Source organism: Delphinapterus leucas, chromosome X (genome assembly GCF_059928025.1).
Source record: "Delphinapterus leucas isolate spDelLeu-1000000601 "Yukka" chromosome X, BTC_Dleu_Yukka2, whole genome shotgun sequence".
NCBI lineage: Eukaryota > Metazoa > Chordata > Mammalia > Artiodactyla > Monodontidae > Delphinapterus > Delphinapterus leucas.
In genome coordinates this window covers 45,061,847-45,078,296 of record NC_143150.1, presented here as the reverse complement: position 1 = coordinate 45,078,296, position 16,450 = coordinate 45,061,847, and the positions used below count along the sequence as shown (strand labels likewise).

Here is a 16,450-nt window from a genome sequence, read left to right as displayed (position 1 = left end):
GATCTGCACCACCACATTCCCACGCCCCTGAGCCCAGGCTGGGATGGACATTCCCGCCCACAATAGGGCTCTCAACTGGAATAGCTGGCAGGGGTAGTGGTGAAGGTCCGGGTGAAGGCACGCACACAGCTCTGAGAGCTTCCTCCACTTCAACAGCAAACAAATTACAGTACCCCTTACAGCTGCCCGTGCTGTACACGCTCACAGAGCGGTCCCCAGTCAGGGTGTGACTGGACACTCATGCTGAGAGGGCAGTTGTTCACGGGGGCCAGGGTGTTGGGAATGGGGAGGGCAACTATAGGAGCAGTCTGCACCCAGTGACAGGGCCCCTGACGACCACTACACAAGTTCACGGGATGCATTTTTCACAGCCGCCCAAGAGGTGGATATTACTACCCCATTTTGCAAATGAGGAAACTGAGAGGTTCAGTAACGGCCCAAGTTCTCAGAGTAAGGATCTGGGATGAGAGCCACCAAAATCCACAGCCTGTGTCACCAACGCCCAGGGTGTGCAGGGCTGACAGGCATGGACACAGCTCAGACCTGGGTTGTCTGTGGGAAGCCTGAGGGCAGGAGAACACAGTGGGGAAGTGGAGGCGGGCGGAGGGGAGGGGAGGGGAGAGAACAGAAGGGAATACAAGGGGAGGGAAGGGAAGGGAAGGGGAAAGAAAGCGAAGGGAAGGGAAGGGGTCAGGGATGCTGGGTGGTTCTGGGTGTGAGCCTGGCCAGGGGGAGGCAGCAGTGGGGCATCTGCGCTGGGGGCCTATACACACTCACCTGCCTTGAACACTCCGCAGACGGAGAAGCAGAGCATCGTTTCTTGAAAGGGAAGAGCTCAGGCACCGAGTCACCACCTCCACCTCCCACCCACCTGCGGCTTCCTGGGCCCACCCGAGGGAGGAAGCAGGCGCTCACCATCTGGAACCACATGTCCACCACGAAGGAGCTGAAGGCATGCTGAGTCTTGGGCAACACACAGAGGGTGTGCACAATGACACGTTTTGTGTGCTTCAGCAGCTGGACCCGCAGGTCTGTGAGGGGAGGGGAAGCGAGCGAAGGTCAGGGACTGCCACGCCCTGGGCCCTATGATTGACCCCTTCACCACCCTTTCCCACCCAGTCTTCCCATCACACACTCACAGGGGTCCTTGAGCTTCTTCATATTCCTGCTGTCCTTGAAATACTCGCACAAGCTGCTTCTAGGAGACAAAGAGCAACAGTGGGTGGTGGGTGTTTGCAGGAGCTGGCCTGTGTCTGCTGGGGAGCCACACGGCCCAGGAGCACAGCCTGTGCTGTGATACTCACGGGGCTGGGTCCTTGTGGTGGAAGGGAATCGTCAGGGAGAAGCAGGCCTCCTCGTGATAAGCACCCGCGAGAACCTGTCTGTCTCCATAGTCATGGATCAAGTAGTACCTAAGGAGGAGCAATGAAGACAGTCTATCTCTGTGGTCTGGATCTCAAATGGACTTGAAAACTCCCCTGAGCAGACCTGTGCTTAGGTGGCCTCACCTGTCCTAGACCTGCCCCCCCTTGCTCAGCTTCCCAGAGATACTTACTGCTTCAGGAATTGCAGGACTAGACTCTTCAGCTCATCAGATACAAAGTAGCTTCCCTGGAATCAAATGGCACTTGAGACTATGCAGTAGATAAAGCCTCCCTGCAACACCCCAAATGTTGTTTCATCCTTTTCCTCACCTTGCAGAGCTTTACTATGTAGGGAGTGTCAACGTCAACGGTCACTGGTGCCGGTAACTCCTGGCCATCTTGGAGAAGGGAAGAGGAAGTCAGGAGTGGAGACCAGGGGAGTGGCGCTGGATGATCCGGGAAAAGGATGGGCCCAGGAGGGTGAGGGTCAGAGGTCAGGTGTGAAAGGGCCCTGGAAATTCCATGGGAAAGCTTACAGTGGATGTCTTCATCATGAGGTCCTGGAAGTCTCTAGTGTTATATTCAACTTGTGTGTGTGCGTGTGTGTATTTATGGGTATTTTTCCAGCAAGTATATCCATGTCATTTTCAGGAGTCCATGTCCCCCAAAATGGTTAAGGTTCTGATGCTAATATGTGATCTAGGCAAGACCCAAAGGGCTTGAGGGCAGGTGCAGAGGCCACCGACATTCGAAAGAGACAATGATTTTCGTAGGCGCTTACCAGGCGTAACTACTTCGGGAAACATTCTCTGATGGCCCTGTCCAAAACCAAAAATAGAGAACAGGTGGTTGATAGTTCAAGGTTGCAATGCTTCCTTTGAGTTAAAACAGTAATACCATAAACAGAGATCAGTGTGTTCTGGCCAATCCAGCAGCACCCTTTGCCCACCTCTGCTCCTGATTTTAGGGGTTTTCAGTCCACTTGCCTGTTGAGCACTGAGCATCTGTCATCTTACTGTCTGAAAGGCACTGTCTCCTCATCTCTCTCAGTACCTTCACTTTAATATTCCTTCCCTCCCTCCCTTCCTCTCCTTCGCCTAGGTAGCTCCCACCCAGACTACTCGGACTCCCTTCTCCAGTGCCACAGGGACCAGCATTTCAAACCCATGCTGCAGGGCTTCCTTCTCCTCCCTTCCTTCCTCCAGGGCCCCACTGAAGGCTGTGGGGAGAAGAGGGGATGGAGTGGGAGCCCGGGGCTCTGTTACCTCACTGGGGGTCCAGCACTCTGGCCAGACCCCGACACCCCCCAGGGATGGCCCAGGATGCTGGGCCAGCGAGGTGAGTGAGGTGGGGCTCAAGGAGGGAGATGGAGGGGATGAAGACAGAAAGGGAGTGAAGGTAGGAAGGGAGAGATGAGAGAGACATAGGGGCACAGAGACAGGGGAGAGAGAGACAACAAAGGGAAGGGAAAGAAGCTCTCCCGTGGTCGGGGTCAGGGAAGAAGAGAGAAGAAAGGGGAAACGGCACACTTGTTGCGGCTCTTCACCTGCCCCAGAATCGCCCAGACACACCAGGTAGGAATGGAAAATATGCACATGTTGGGCTGGGGGCCCACTGGATGCTGGCTGAAACTTTGTCACCTGTGTGAGCTCAGCCCGACTTGGGCATGGGAAACCGAGCAGCCATGGGGTCACATCTTCCCCAGAAGGAGGAAAGGGTCAGGTCCCAGCTCAGTATGGGGCTGAGGATCCGTGGCTCCCTCTGAAGATCACCGTCTTCTCTCCCGATGACCCCTGCACCTCTCTGAGTTGGTTCTTTATCTGAGGAATCATACCTGTCTCAGGCTGCCCAGGGCTCCTGTGAAGGACCAGTCGGGATGATGTGACGTGTGCAGGGAGGGATGGCAAGTGCCCCTGAGAGGCCTGTCCTTCTGTCTCCTCTACCACCTCTGCCCTCTGCCTTCCACCCCTGCCTCAGGAAGCCCTCTGATCACTGGCGTGATCACGTCTGGCCCCTTGACTCAGGGATCCCTGCTTTTTCCCAAGGAGGGTCCAGCTCCTGGCACTGGGCCAGCAGAATGGATGTCATGACAGCAGCCACCCATGGCCTCAGCCCTCAGCATGGTGCAGGAAAGCCCCCATGTCAACCTGGGAGAGGAGGGGGGATCCATTTGGAGGAAGGGGAAGAGGGCCCCTCTCAGAACGGGGGAGGCAAACCCCATCTCAGCACGAAGAAGGAAGGCTTCTCTCAGCAAGAAGCCCTGGACAGGAGGACCCTTCTCAGACCAGGGCACCAGTATCTGGATCAAGGCTGGTCGCTCCCGGTCCTGGTGAGGAGGAGAAGCCCTGCTTCCTGGGGCACACTCTTGGGAGGCCTTGCTGGAATATAGCTGGGCGCAGAGAGCTGGAAACAGACCCCAGAGCGCCTGCAGAGGTGAGCAGGTCAGGGGAAGGAAACTCCTCACCGGTGAGAGGCACAGAGAGAGCAGAAGATGGGGCCTGTGATCCTCCCAGAAGACCAGGGCTGCCACCTTTGGCAAAGGGGCACTGTCACAGATAGTCTAGGCTCCCATGGGTGAAGGTCACCAAGAAGGGTGACAGGATGTTCACACTGACCTTACATAGGTGGACTGGTCTGGGAAGGTGTCACACAATGGGTTCCCTTGCAGCCACAGCTCTTCAAGCTTCAGCCCTTGCATCTTGCTCAACTCCCACACAGACGTCAGCTGAGAAATATGGGGCGGAAGTGGGAAAAGGAATCCCAGGGAAAGAGGGACATCTGGATCCCTGCACCCCCAGACCCCTCCCTCCCACACAGGTACCTTCACCTGCCTCCTGTCATCACTCTGATGGCCACTAACATGCCCCCCTCCCCACTCTCAACCCAACTTTGACCTGGCTCCCTCTTCTCACCTCATTTTTGGAGAGGTTCAGGATCTTGACCGTGGGGGCCATCTGTATAATGTCAGACAGGCCATCCAGCTGGTACAGTTTGTTGCTGCTCAAGTTCAAGGACAACAGTTTTGGGGCAAGAAGAGGTAGAGTGAAGGTTACTATCTAGGACCTTGGAGACAAATCTGCCGTCCACCCCATCTCTTCCACCCCCTACCCTAATACCAGCACTGGGCCTACAGCCTCACCTCAGGGAAATACTTTTCGATGACCTGCAGGGTGGCAGCCATGCAGCTTCTTCGATTCAGAAATATATCAATATCATAGCCCACCAAGTCTTCAGGAAGGAGAGGGGAGGGAATAGGATGGCTGAGTGGGGTGTGGGGCCAGCACCAGCCCCTCCCCACGTTACCATCCCTAAGTCTCCCTCCAGGAAGACCCCTCTGCCCTCGCCGGCCCTACAATTACTGCTGTCAGCCGTACCTGGGTCAAGGCGGAGCCTCCGGAGGTCAAGAGCTTGCTGGGAGACATCAAATCGTTTGCTCAAGGTCTGCTGCGGAGAGAGAGATGGAGAGAGCCGCTCTGAGGCTGTGGTGGTGGCAGGGAAATCGGGGGCGAGGGGGACGGGGGTCTGGAGGAAGGAGAGGTGGGTCTGAGCATTGGCACACAACATGCCTTGAATCTGCATTACCTTAAGCTGCTCCATTTCTTCTGGCTTCAACTTATCCCGCACAGAGTAGGGAACAGCGGAGGGGCTGACAAAGACAGGTATCTACAGCAAGAAGAGGTGGGGTAAGCACCAGGAACTCTAGTTCCAAAGAAGAAAACCAGCCCCTGGCCTGTACTCCTTCCTCAGGACGAGGTACATGTAATGCCCTCGACACACACCTCTTGGCTCTCCTCGTCACGAATCTTGTAGCTGACATCCATCAATGCAGAGGCAGTGCTAGCTTCCTGGACAAAGAATCGAGCCCCATTTTTCACAAAGTGGAACTACAGGGATTGAATGCAACAGCAATAGTTTCAGAAGCCAGCAGACCCTGCTGAACCAGGTCTCTCTCTCCCCCTTCCCTGTGCCCACGCGTCTGGCTTCGGCATCCTCTCTTACGCCCACTGGAGTGAAGGGGACACTGCAATGTCTCTGGATTGAGCTCATTAGCCATGTCCTGTCATAGTTTATCCCATGAGGAATCTAAGGATGAAAAGAAGCGATGGGAGAGAGGACAGACAACAGGGAATTTAGGCGGGAGGACGAACCTTTTCCTGTTCTTTTCTGGCCTTCTGAGCTTGAAAGGGCTTGTAAAGAAGGGACCACTGGCATGATTTCTTATGGGTGTGCGTAATATGGATTTCCTAAATACTCTTTCTCTCCAGTCAAACTCTCTTCCACATAATCAAGGTGTCAGTGATGATCTTCCTTTTATAAATTTCCAGGAGATCCTACCCGGTGCAGACACTGCTTGCCCCTCAGACAAGGTCTCCAGAGGCTCGGCCCTCCATCTCCCACACTCAGCTTGCCAAGCTGAGACCTCCAATGTGGAGTTGCTCCATATCCTTGGCAGTAGTTTCCACTTTTGCTTTGAGACAGGCACCTCCGTTCTCCTCACGGTCAGCCTGTTCCCTTTACATTGCTTCTCTGAATCTGCCCTTAGATGAACAAGACTGTTAACTCCTGCTAGTAAAAGGGACAGATTACAAACTGTCCCCAGTGAAAGAAGCCAGCATCTCTACATGAGATCAACACAACTCCCCCGGGGCTTTTCCCTCCTGCACATTCCATACATTTTTCAGGATACTCACTGTGACCCTGAACCAGCTCCCTGGGGTTCCATCTTGTGTGTTCTCCCCCATTTCTCTCTCCAGAGGTTTTCTGTTTCTCCACACAGTAGTATGCATGTGGCTATCACTGTGCCATCTCACTCCTCTCTTGTTGCCTGGGATGGTACAGGGAGAGCTGCAGGGGGGATGTGGAGAGAAGGCGGGTGAGTGGCCATAAGTGCTAAGAAAGTCTTCTGTACACCCTCGTGTCTTTGACACAAGCACTACAATTAGGATTGCTCAACCATTATTTCACTTCTAGCATGCTTCAGTTTTGCAGTGAGAGAAGAAAAACAAGTCCACGGAGCGTGAGAGAGGTGCATAGTCCCAGGGGCTGCTGTGCACACACCCTGCTGCCTGGTCACTTACTGTCTTACTTCGGGGTCCTCCTGGACATCCTTCTTCACGACGTTTCCATCACCCTCCTTGAGCTGTGAGGGCTGAGGCTCACATCTATCTTGTTCATAATGAGGGCTCCTCTCGCCAGAATTACCTGGGAAATAACTCCAACCTTTCTTTCTTCCTTGAGCTGGTCTACCGCCATCACTGTATTCTGAAAAGAGGAACAAAAATACAAGTTTGCAGACACATCTGTGGTCCACTTACCACGTACCATGTCTTAGGCTAACAGCATGGTAGGGCGGGCAAAGTGCCAACCTGGCCTAAGGGACCAGTCCCACAAGCCTCAGAAAGGACACTCTTCTGCCTGTCCAGAGAGGACAGCCTTATCCGACAGATGGCACTATCAGGGGAAGAATCGAGGAGGAGCAGGATGAGGAAGAGGACGACAAGGAGGACAAAGAGGGAGGAGAAGGAGGAGGGAGGAGAGGACAACTGCACTGAAACTTTTAAAACAGTGGAGCAGGACTGATAAAGAACCGAGGTGTATGCGTCCATGGGTTAGACTGGACACCAGTCATATATATACCAGGGAGGCACCCGAATCTTGCCTTCTCTCAGGACTTTCCAGCAACCACACCAATACCTCTCTCATGCTTCCCAAATCCAAGGAGCCGCCAAACCGATTCCACTAACAACCAGCAAGCTAGCTGGACTTCCTTTGCCAGTGCACTTGCAGCTTTAATGTCAGGTGGCACTGGTGTAACGGCCTCCTGAACTGTCTCCCTCCCTCCAGCCTTGCCCTGAACAATACTCTGTTGGAAAGAGCCAGAGTGAGCTCTCTTTCGGGCCAGCCTGAAATGCCTTTCAGCTCAGCAGGCAACTCTTCCTAACTTCAGCCCTTTTATAACAAGGGTGTGAATGATAACCTGGAATGATGTGTCAACCACCATTTCCCAGTGTTTAGGGATTCTTCTTTTTGCTTTCCATTACTGGTTTCTAATTTGATTCCATCATGGCCAGGGAACACACTCTGGGAGATTTGAAATCATTTTTTTTATTTTTATTTTTTTAAAATAAATTTATTTCTTTATTTATGGCTGCATTGGGTCTTTGTTGCTGCACACGGGCTTTCTCTACTTGCGGCTAGCGGGGGCTACTCTTTGTTGTGGTGCACGGGCTTCTTGTTGTGGCGGCTTATCTTATTGCGGAGCACGGGCTCTAGGCATGCGGGCTTCAGTAGTTGTGGCATGCGGGCTCTAGAGCGCAGGATCAATAGTTGAGGCGCACGGGCTTAGCTGCTCCGCGGCATGTGGGATCTTCCTGACCAGGGCTCGAACCTGTGTTCCCTGCACTGGCAGGCGGATTCTTAACCACTGCGCCACCAGGGAAGTCCCTCAATTCTTTTTGAATTTATTGAGGTTTGTCTGAATGTCGAGGAGATGGTCTAACTTGGTGAGTGTTACAGAGACCCTCGGGGAAAAAAACTGTACTCTGTTGTTTTTGGGCAGACTGTTCTATTTATGTCATGCAGATCTCATTAGTTTACTGTGTTATTCAGGTCTCCTATATCCTTGCTGATTTTCTCTCTAGTAATTCTGTCACTTGCTAAGGGGGAGGTGGGTGTGGAAAGCCCCCACTATAATTATAGATCTGGCACTTTCTCCTTTCATCTCCATCAGTTTTTGCTTCATGTACTTTGAGGCTCCATTGTTTGGTGTGTACACATTTAGGATCTTTATGTCTCCCTGGTGTACTGACCCTTTCACCATTCTGTAAGGCCTCTCTTTGGCTCTTGTTCATTTTCTTTACTCTGACATCTACTGTACTGGATACTGAAACTACAGGCACGCTTAGAAAGTGTCCTGGGTATACCTCACCTTGTATTCACTCCTAGCAGTTGTGTTGCTGTTCACCCCTCCACCCACAAATTCTCCCCTCCAGCATATCTAATTCACCATGTCAAAAGATTTGGAAGTTTTTCCACACCTGCAGAAATAAGATTGTGTCAATTCTCTCTCCCATGGGTGGATTCACTAAGGGTATTTTATTTTTAACGCATTCCACTGAAACAGTGAACCAGCAGATAATCATACTAGTGGCTTGTGGGGAGGGAGGATTATGGTAATTACACTGTTACAAACCAGCTTCCTTTGGGTTGTAATACTTAAGGTTCTCTAGGTTTGTGTGCTGTGCCTTTTGTACATTAACTATTCCATGTTGTCTCAGGGCACGCTTATGAGCAAAGATCCGCCCACTGCTGATCACTCCACGATGGAGTGATTACGACCAGGCCTCAGATGAACTCCTCTGGGGAGCCCTTGCTTTCCCTGTGTGGCCCGCTGTCAGGGCAATCCTGCTGCTCACAACCTAGGGACTTTCCCTGTGTGGCACTGGAAGTGAAAGGAAACACAGATAGGGCATTTGACCCACAAATGCCACTTGCTCAGTCCCCAAACCTCGGAGGGGGCCTGGCGTGCTCTCTTTCTCCCACACTCCACATCCAACTGGTCAGGAGATTCTCTCGGCCCCTCTCTCAAAGTATGTCCAGAAGCCAGCCACTTCTCACCACCTTCATTACCACCACCCTGGCCAAGATACCAAGAGCTACCTCCTGGACTGTACTGCTGTCCAGCTGGCCCCTCTGCTTTCATCCTGGCTCCCTTACCTGTCTCTTTTCAACCCAGCAGCAGAGCGCAAGTCAAATCATTTCACTCCTCTTCTCAACACCACATAACAGTGGTTTGAAGCCCACCAACATGTTCAAAAGCCAGGAGTTCATAATGATACTCATCAACAATAACAAAAACAAAGAGGAACCTTATTGGTGACCTTTGGAGAATGCCGGGCAACCAACTCGTTTTCAGGAAAATCCAGCAATGAAAGGGAAAAATTCACATTTTAAAGGGAGCAGTAAGGGCATGTGGTCTACGTACAGTGTATAGGAAGAGTCAGAGTCATTTGTAAGCACCCACTTTCCTTCCGAAATAACGTTGCCGAGGGGAAAGCGTAAAAGGGAGCTATATAACAGCTACCGCAGTCCCCCGGCTGACCAACTACGTCGGGTGTCTGAACAGGGCTAGAGACCTCCCTCATCAAGGTGATTCAGACACAAGCAATCTCAGACATCGACTTGTCAAGTATTTGATAGAATAATCCAGTGAAGCTCTGTCACTTACTGCGTATGTGATTTTAGGCGAGTAGTTTACCTCTCTGAGCCTCAATTCCATCGTGCGGTAGTGCTGTTTGCCATGTGTTTCCATTTGTCCCTGTTCCGGCGACCTGGAAGAGCTGTACTTCTTGACCTCCTTTGTTTGGGCAGGGCTGTGTATGTGACTGGTCTGGCTAATGGGCTGTGAGTGACATGTGCTATTTCTGGGCCAGAACATATGCTTGTTAGATTGAGACCTTGCAGGGTCCTCTTCCCCTCAGGCACAGAGACTGACAACTTTCTAGATGACGGCTGCTCTGTCAGTTTGGGTCTCCAAGTCATTCCAGTAAGAATGGCTCAGACCCCCAAAGTCCACCATCCTGTGAGGGGCACGCACCTGCCATGGACATGTAGTCGAAGTGAGGAATAAGCCCCTGAGATACGGGGACTGTCTATTACCACAGCATAATCTAGCCTATCTTGATTCTTGTATCTTATCTGTAAATTAAACTAACATCCTCTCAGGATTTTTCTGAGGATTAAATGAGAAAACTGGTATGACAAGGTTGCCACAGTGCTTGACATAAAACAGGAACTCAAAAAATGGCAGCTATAACGATTAAATAATAACAAACTAGTTTTGAAAAAGTGCGCAAAATTGGTATAAAATGAGAGCTATTTCATCCACTCATCCTTACGGGTAAGTTGTATCATTTCTTCAAGAGTGGGGCATTTTATTTTATTTTTAAGTCTTCTAATGACTAGCACATATGCACTTATTGCTTGCCGTCATGATATCAGAAACATAAATTGATGTTATATGTAAAGAATGAAAAACTGGAAAGATTAAGCAAAAGAGAGAATGACTAATGACATAAGATAAAATGAGTTAGCAATAAGTGGTTTCTTAATGAGAAGAACAGATTATAATTAGTAAGCATACATTCTTCTTAGTAAACAAAGGTACAAGGTATTAATGCAGCAGAAGAGATTTACTTTGAACAGGCTTTCCCAAAAGGTTTTCTGAGGAACACTAGTACTTCCAGTGGTCTGTGGAAAAATGTTCCTTTCCCATATAGCTTGAGGAAACTACCTGCTACAGACTGAATGTTTATGTACCAACCTAGTCTCCAAGGTGACAGTATTTGCAGGTAGAGTCTTTGGTAGGTGATTAGGTCACGAGGGAGATGCCGTCATGAATGGGATTAGTGCCTTTATAAAAGAGGACCCAGAGAGCTCCCTTGCCCTTTCTGCCATGTGAGGATACAGCGTGAAGACAGCCCTTTATGAACCAGGAAGCAGGCTCTCACCAGACACTGAACCTACTGGTGCCTTGATTGTGGATTTCACAGACTCCAGAACCGTGAAGAATAAATTTTTGTAATTTGTAAGCCACCCGGTCCATGGTGTTCTACTACAGCAGCCTGAACAAGCTAAGACACTACCCTATTCTTTGAGATTCAAGTGGCATATTATCTTAAAAATATGACAATATAGAAATCCTTTTTACCTTCATTTTTGTATGTCCCATATTTCTTCGATGGATAAAAACATTTTTGTTGTTGCTGTCTCTCAGACATAGTGTCTTGTAGAGCAAACCTGAAAGTGCTGAAATGAGAGGAAAGAAATGGCTATTATATAAGAAAAAATATATATATCACCCCTTTAACCATCTCTCAAACCACATTTAAATCCCTCACAAATGTAAACACCATCTTTTACTTGCTGCATTTTACTCATTAAGTACCATCTACATGATTTTTATGAAATGTATCATCTATAATTTTACTTAATATGGTTTTCTTAAATAAATTCATTGTTTTTTCCCCACACAAAGGAAAGGGGAAAGCTTTCAAGGAATGTAACAAGGAATGGTTAGAAAATCAGGAGGAAAATCAGAAGCCAATAGTGTCTGGCTGGACTAATATAAGCCATTTAGAGAGTTCAAGCAGAAAAAGATTATGGCATCCCACCCCACACACACTTCGAAAAGCTACTGATCGGCAAAGCAAATACAGAAAACAAATTCTGAACCTTAAGGTGCTGGCTACTTCCACACTTTTACTGAAAAAATGCCAAATTAAAAAAAGTCTCTCTCCTTGCCTCTCTCTACAGAACAAATTAAGAGACAGAAATTCAGATCAGATTTGAAATCATCAATACGAACTGGCATCTAGGAGTTCTCTGGTGTCCCTAATAACAAACGTGGTTGGAGGAGCACAGAGGACGCCATCACATGGCAGGCAGTGAATACGAATACGGAAGAGAGATAAGCAAGAGTAGGGCTTTAATGTGGGGGTTGGGAAGGAAGGGGGAAGGGAGGGGTCCACCCAGTTTCCCGAGCCTAGCTGCCGAGAGGAGCCCATAAACGACTGCCGCCCGCTGTGCCGCCAATTCTGAGTAAACCTCTAGTACTGGCGGGCGCCCCTCCTACCCGACTACCGCCTACCATCTACCGCCTACTGTGGCAGAATATGAAAGTCGGTGGAAAGGTTGGCATCAGAGCCAGAGCCTCATCAAAGTTCCCCCTCAGCCAGGACAAGTACCTTAATTCTAAACGTCTTCTTCACCTCTCGGTCTGACTCCTCAGAAGGCTAAGCTGAGCTACCGATCATTCGGCAGGCTCTCCACACGCTGAAAGGGCGCCCCCCTCGGTCGCGACCTTATGGCGTCACGTGACTGCGCCACCTACGTAACGTAACGTAACGCAACGCGCCACTGTGGGGCCCTACCTGACTTCCAGGGGCTTGGCTGGCGGAGGCCACAGAGTAGAAGGATGCAGGTGACCTCAGGGTTCAGGAGCCCTCTATCGTGAACTGTGACCGAGAGAACTGAGCCTCAGGAGACCACAGCATGTCCCATGACCGCAGAATATACACAACCAACAGCCGAAGGGTAGGTGTGGTGTTCACATGACGGCAGGCGCTTTGCCTGCCATGTGATGGTAGCGGCCACATCCGTGTTGACTCAGGGATCTGAAGATTCTGGTAGCCAGCAATCTTCACGAAATAGAGATTGCTGAGCCTGATGTGTGACCAAGGGGGATATGTGACCGACCATAGCATCCATATGACTCTCAGAAGCGGGTCACCTTTGTGACGTGGAGGGCTGAGGCTTCCACATGCCACTAGCTAGTGAGGGCCACATGACAGGATGAATCCACATGATGGGCAGGGTTTAGGAGTCTGCCATGCTCTAGCGACTTGAAAAGCTGGATCTACCACATGATCATAGTGGCAATAGGTCCAGAGAGACTACATGAGCTCAGGGTTTAAGGGCTCATGGTGCTGACATGGCCAGTAGGTCTGGGCCTGCCACGTAACTGTCAGGGCCTGCCACTTGATGGCCGCATCCGCGTGACCATAGCCTTAGGAGCCCACGGTGCTCAAAAGCTGGGTCAGCCTCCTGAGTGTAAGATAGTGACAGTAGGGTTGTCCCGGCTGCATGTTTCAGGAGGCCGTTCTCTTCACGAGACCTGGAGACCTGAGATTGCCCACATTCCTGGGCTTCCCGTTGATGGTGGTGCCTCCGGATGATCTTCCTCAGAACACAAGCTGGCTTCACCTGCCCCAACCCCTTTTTAATGTGCTAATGTGCTTCTTTCGTGAGCTAATACTTTTTCCTAATAACACGTGAAATTTAACACATAAATTAACACAGAGCAATGGACTAGTTCCTACCTAAATCCATAACCATTGCCATATTTTAGGGACCACTTCAAAAACCTAAGCGGTGGGTACAGGTAAGCTTTGTTGCTGTAATTTCATGCAAGTCTAAGAGAAATTAAAGCAAACTCTATAAGTGAATTTTAGCTGTTTATTTGAAAACAAATGTATATAGTGATTACTATGTGTCAGGCACTTTAAAACGTCAACTGCTTTAATAGTGGCAATTCTATAAACTAGGTACTATGATTATTATTCCAGTTTTCATAGATGAGAAAGTGGAAGCACAGATGTGTTAAGTCACGTGCCTAAGTGGTAACTGAACCTATAGGTGCCAAACCAGGGTTTACTCCCAGGCACCCTGGCTCCAGACTTTGTGTTTTGATCACCCACAAGAGTCTCCAAAGAAATTTAAGAATAATTCAGTCTTCCTTATACAGACTAACTGGAAAGCCATCCGCAGTTACTGAAAAGTTGAGATCATAGAGGACCTCTTTAAAGTGCCATTTAAATAATTTCCAGTACTACCAGTAATTAGAACTAATCCAAGCTGAAGCCAGGTAAGGCCCTCGGATTCATTTTAAGGTATAAATATAAACTTATCCTTAATAAGTGAAGTATTTGTGTATATAAAAGGTGGTATAAAATGCTAGACATTAGTTGAAAAGGTTTCCTTCTTTTATTTTTAAACACTCTGAAGAGAAATATTGCAGACTTTATGGCTCTTTTTCTCTAAAGAGAAATATTGCAGACTTTATGGCTCTTTACGGAATTCCAAAAGTTAAAAGTGAGCAGAATCTGAATTAGATATTACTGCATTTATATTTTGTTTGCATCTTCCTAGAAAGGACAGAGAAAGGGAAAGGAGAATATACAATATACTTTAGTGTTTTTTTTATTGCAGTTTTACAAACACCTTTTTTGCTGATTGGTGTGGAAAACTGAAGATCTGTCTGTATATCCAAAACAGATTTGATGTGATATTGCGCGTTTGTTGGCTTAGGCAAAGTTAATGCTATACAAGCAGTGGGATTATTTTCCCGGCACCCTGCAATGTGGCATGGCTACATAAATAACCTGAAGAAAATACAACAGACCAAATTTGCACCATGGTTAAATTTGAATATACTAGTAAGGATAACAGACTGTTTGTAGTTCTAAGCCTGTTGAAGGAAGTAGTGATTTTTTGGAGTGACTCTGTTTGGGCACATTGCTGTTACTTGGATAATTTTGGAAAATTATTTATGGGACACATGTAAATGCAGGGTATGAAAATGGAGTCACGTGTTTACAATAGAGCCTATTATGAAACCTCAAGATGGATTTAGGAAGCATCTGTATACAATCACTGGATGGAATCCGACATCAAGTCCTGATGTCTGTTCCAACTGTAGCTTATGTAATGGACAAATCCACTAATGGTGATTGAGGTCAACTTCTTTCACCAAAAGGCAAACCCTGGAGTTCTAATTATAACTTTACTTGGGAAGGGTCAGATATTCTCCTGTCAGAACTAAAGGTCGTATCATTTATTCTTTCTCTGCGATGATTACCAGGAGTTATTTTAGGATTTAAAAATATATTTAGTTACACCAGTGGGTGCCCGTCAGCTCTTTGTAACATACATTGGGGAAGGGACGCTAAGGCTATGGGTAAACACCTGTATGAACACAGCTTATATGAGCTAGGCAGTTTAGGCACTGCATGTATCAGGTGCTGTGTCTGTTTAGGTGAGGCAGGCTGATAAGCTATTTTTCTTGAATGTTGTTTGGCAAGGTTTACCGGGAACAACTTTTACTTCTTTTATATTTCTGTTTTGGGGTGGATGTTTTGGAGGTCAGTGCTAGTGGCTTTGTTTAACACGGAGAAATGGGAAAGGAGAATAACAGACATTTGTGATGCTGCTAAATTAAACACAAATACTCAAATGCTTTGGGTTCAAACACAAATATGTACAACTCAAGTAGAGATCCTATGTGAATTTACTTTCAGAAAGTAAAATTGACTTAATCTGGTAACATTATCCAAGAGAACTTATGAGATATTGCTGTGCCTTTATAGAAATGGTAATCGAAACATGTTTTTCTTTGTTCCTTTAAGAAGCTCGTTAATTAACTAGAAGTGACTTTACTGTCAGTGTCAAGCAATGGGAAAGAAGAGAAACAATTGTAGATAGTGCTCCCTGTCAGAGTACTCAGTGTGCTCCCTTCCCCCAGCACAGTGTAAATTTTAACAGCTCTAGGTGATGAGCGCATTCTTGGGGACTACCACAGCCTCTAAACAGAAAATTACATCCACCGTGAAAACTTCTTTTGAGGCCAAAGGATGGAAAGGGGCGAGAAGGCAGGGATTCCTTACAGGGTTTTTGCTCATAAACTATGTCATTTGTGATGGTATGATTCTCTGGTACAGTTTGAAAATTGCATCCACGTGAAGACTATTTAAAAATTAAATAAGTGTGTTTCAAGGCTTTAAAAATTATCAGACAGGGAGAATTGAAGTGGTCCTAGGTTGGCTCTTGTTATCCACTCATTGTAACTACTTTTTTGCCACACCCCCCCAAATAATTCTAACTATAGACTTTGAAAGTATTGTGAGATGGGTTTTTACGTAAACAGCCACATTGTTTCCTTGTTACGATATCACACTGGCATCTACTGCTGGTGGATATGTTCCCATATGATGTAAATGAGTGACCCTTGCCAGTTTTCTTTAGAATAAAAGCAGGCTTTGAGGACTAAATTATGTCAATGGACTTTGCATTTCCGTAACATCACCAGATGATTCTGTAATTATCTACTTCATGTAGCCTGTTTGGGGCCAGCGATAATCTAAAATGTACATGATGCTCTACATTTTTTTTCCCTCAAAATCTGGAAAAACATGGCATATCCTGTGCTCTCTAAAAACTGACAGGCACTTGCAATAGTTGACTATCACTGGATTCTGAAATTCTAATTCAGTCTAGTGTATCTGTTTTTATATGGGACACTTTGACGCAATTCAAAGTCTCCCAAATGGGGAGGGGGATCAAGATGGTGGAGTAGGAGTATGTGGAGCTCACTTCTCCCCACAAACACATCAAAAATACCCCTACATGTGAGGCAATTCTCACAGAAAACCAACTGGAAACTGGCAGAAGATCTCCTACACAACCAAAGCTGCAAGGAATATCTCTACGTATCCAGGAAGGACAGAAAAAATTTTAAAGGCATGAGGATG

General features: G+C 48.0%; 1 long non-coding RNA gene across 1 annotated transcript; it reads right to left on the bottom strand.

Moving 5' to 3' along the window:
• Positions 1-1,209: 1,209 nt before the first annotated feature.
• Positions 1,210-2,815, bottom strand: LOC149744243 (uncharacterized). The gene is made up of 3 exons (XR_016391314.1): positions 1,695-2,815; positions 1,556-1,611; positions 1,210-1,412 (listed from the first exon to the last, which is right to left on the bottom strand). It is a non-coding gene; the product is annotated as an uncharacterized LOC149744243 (long non-coding RNA).
• Positions 2,816-16,450: the final 13,635 nt, after the last annotated feature.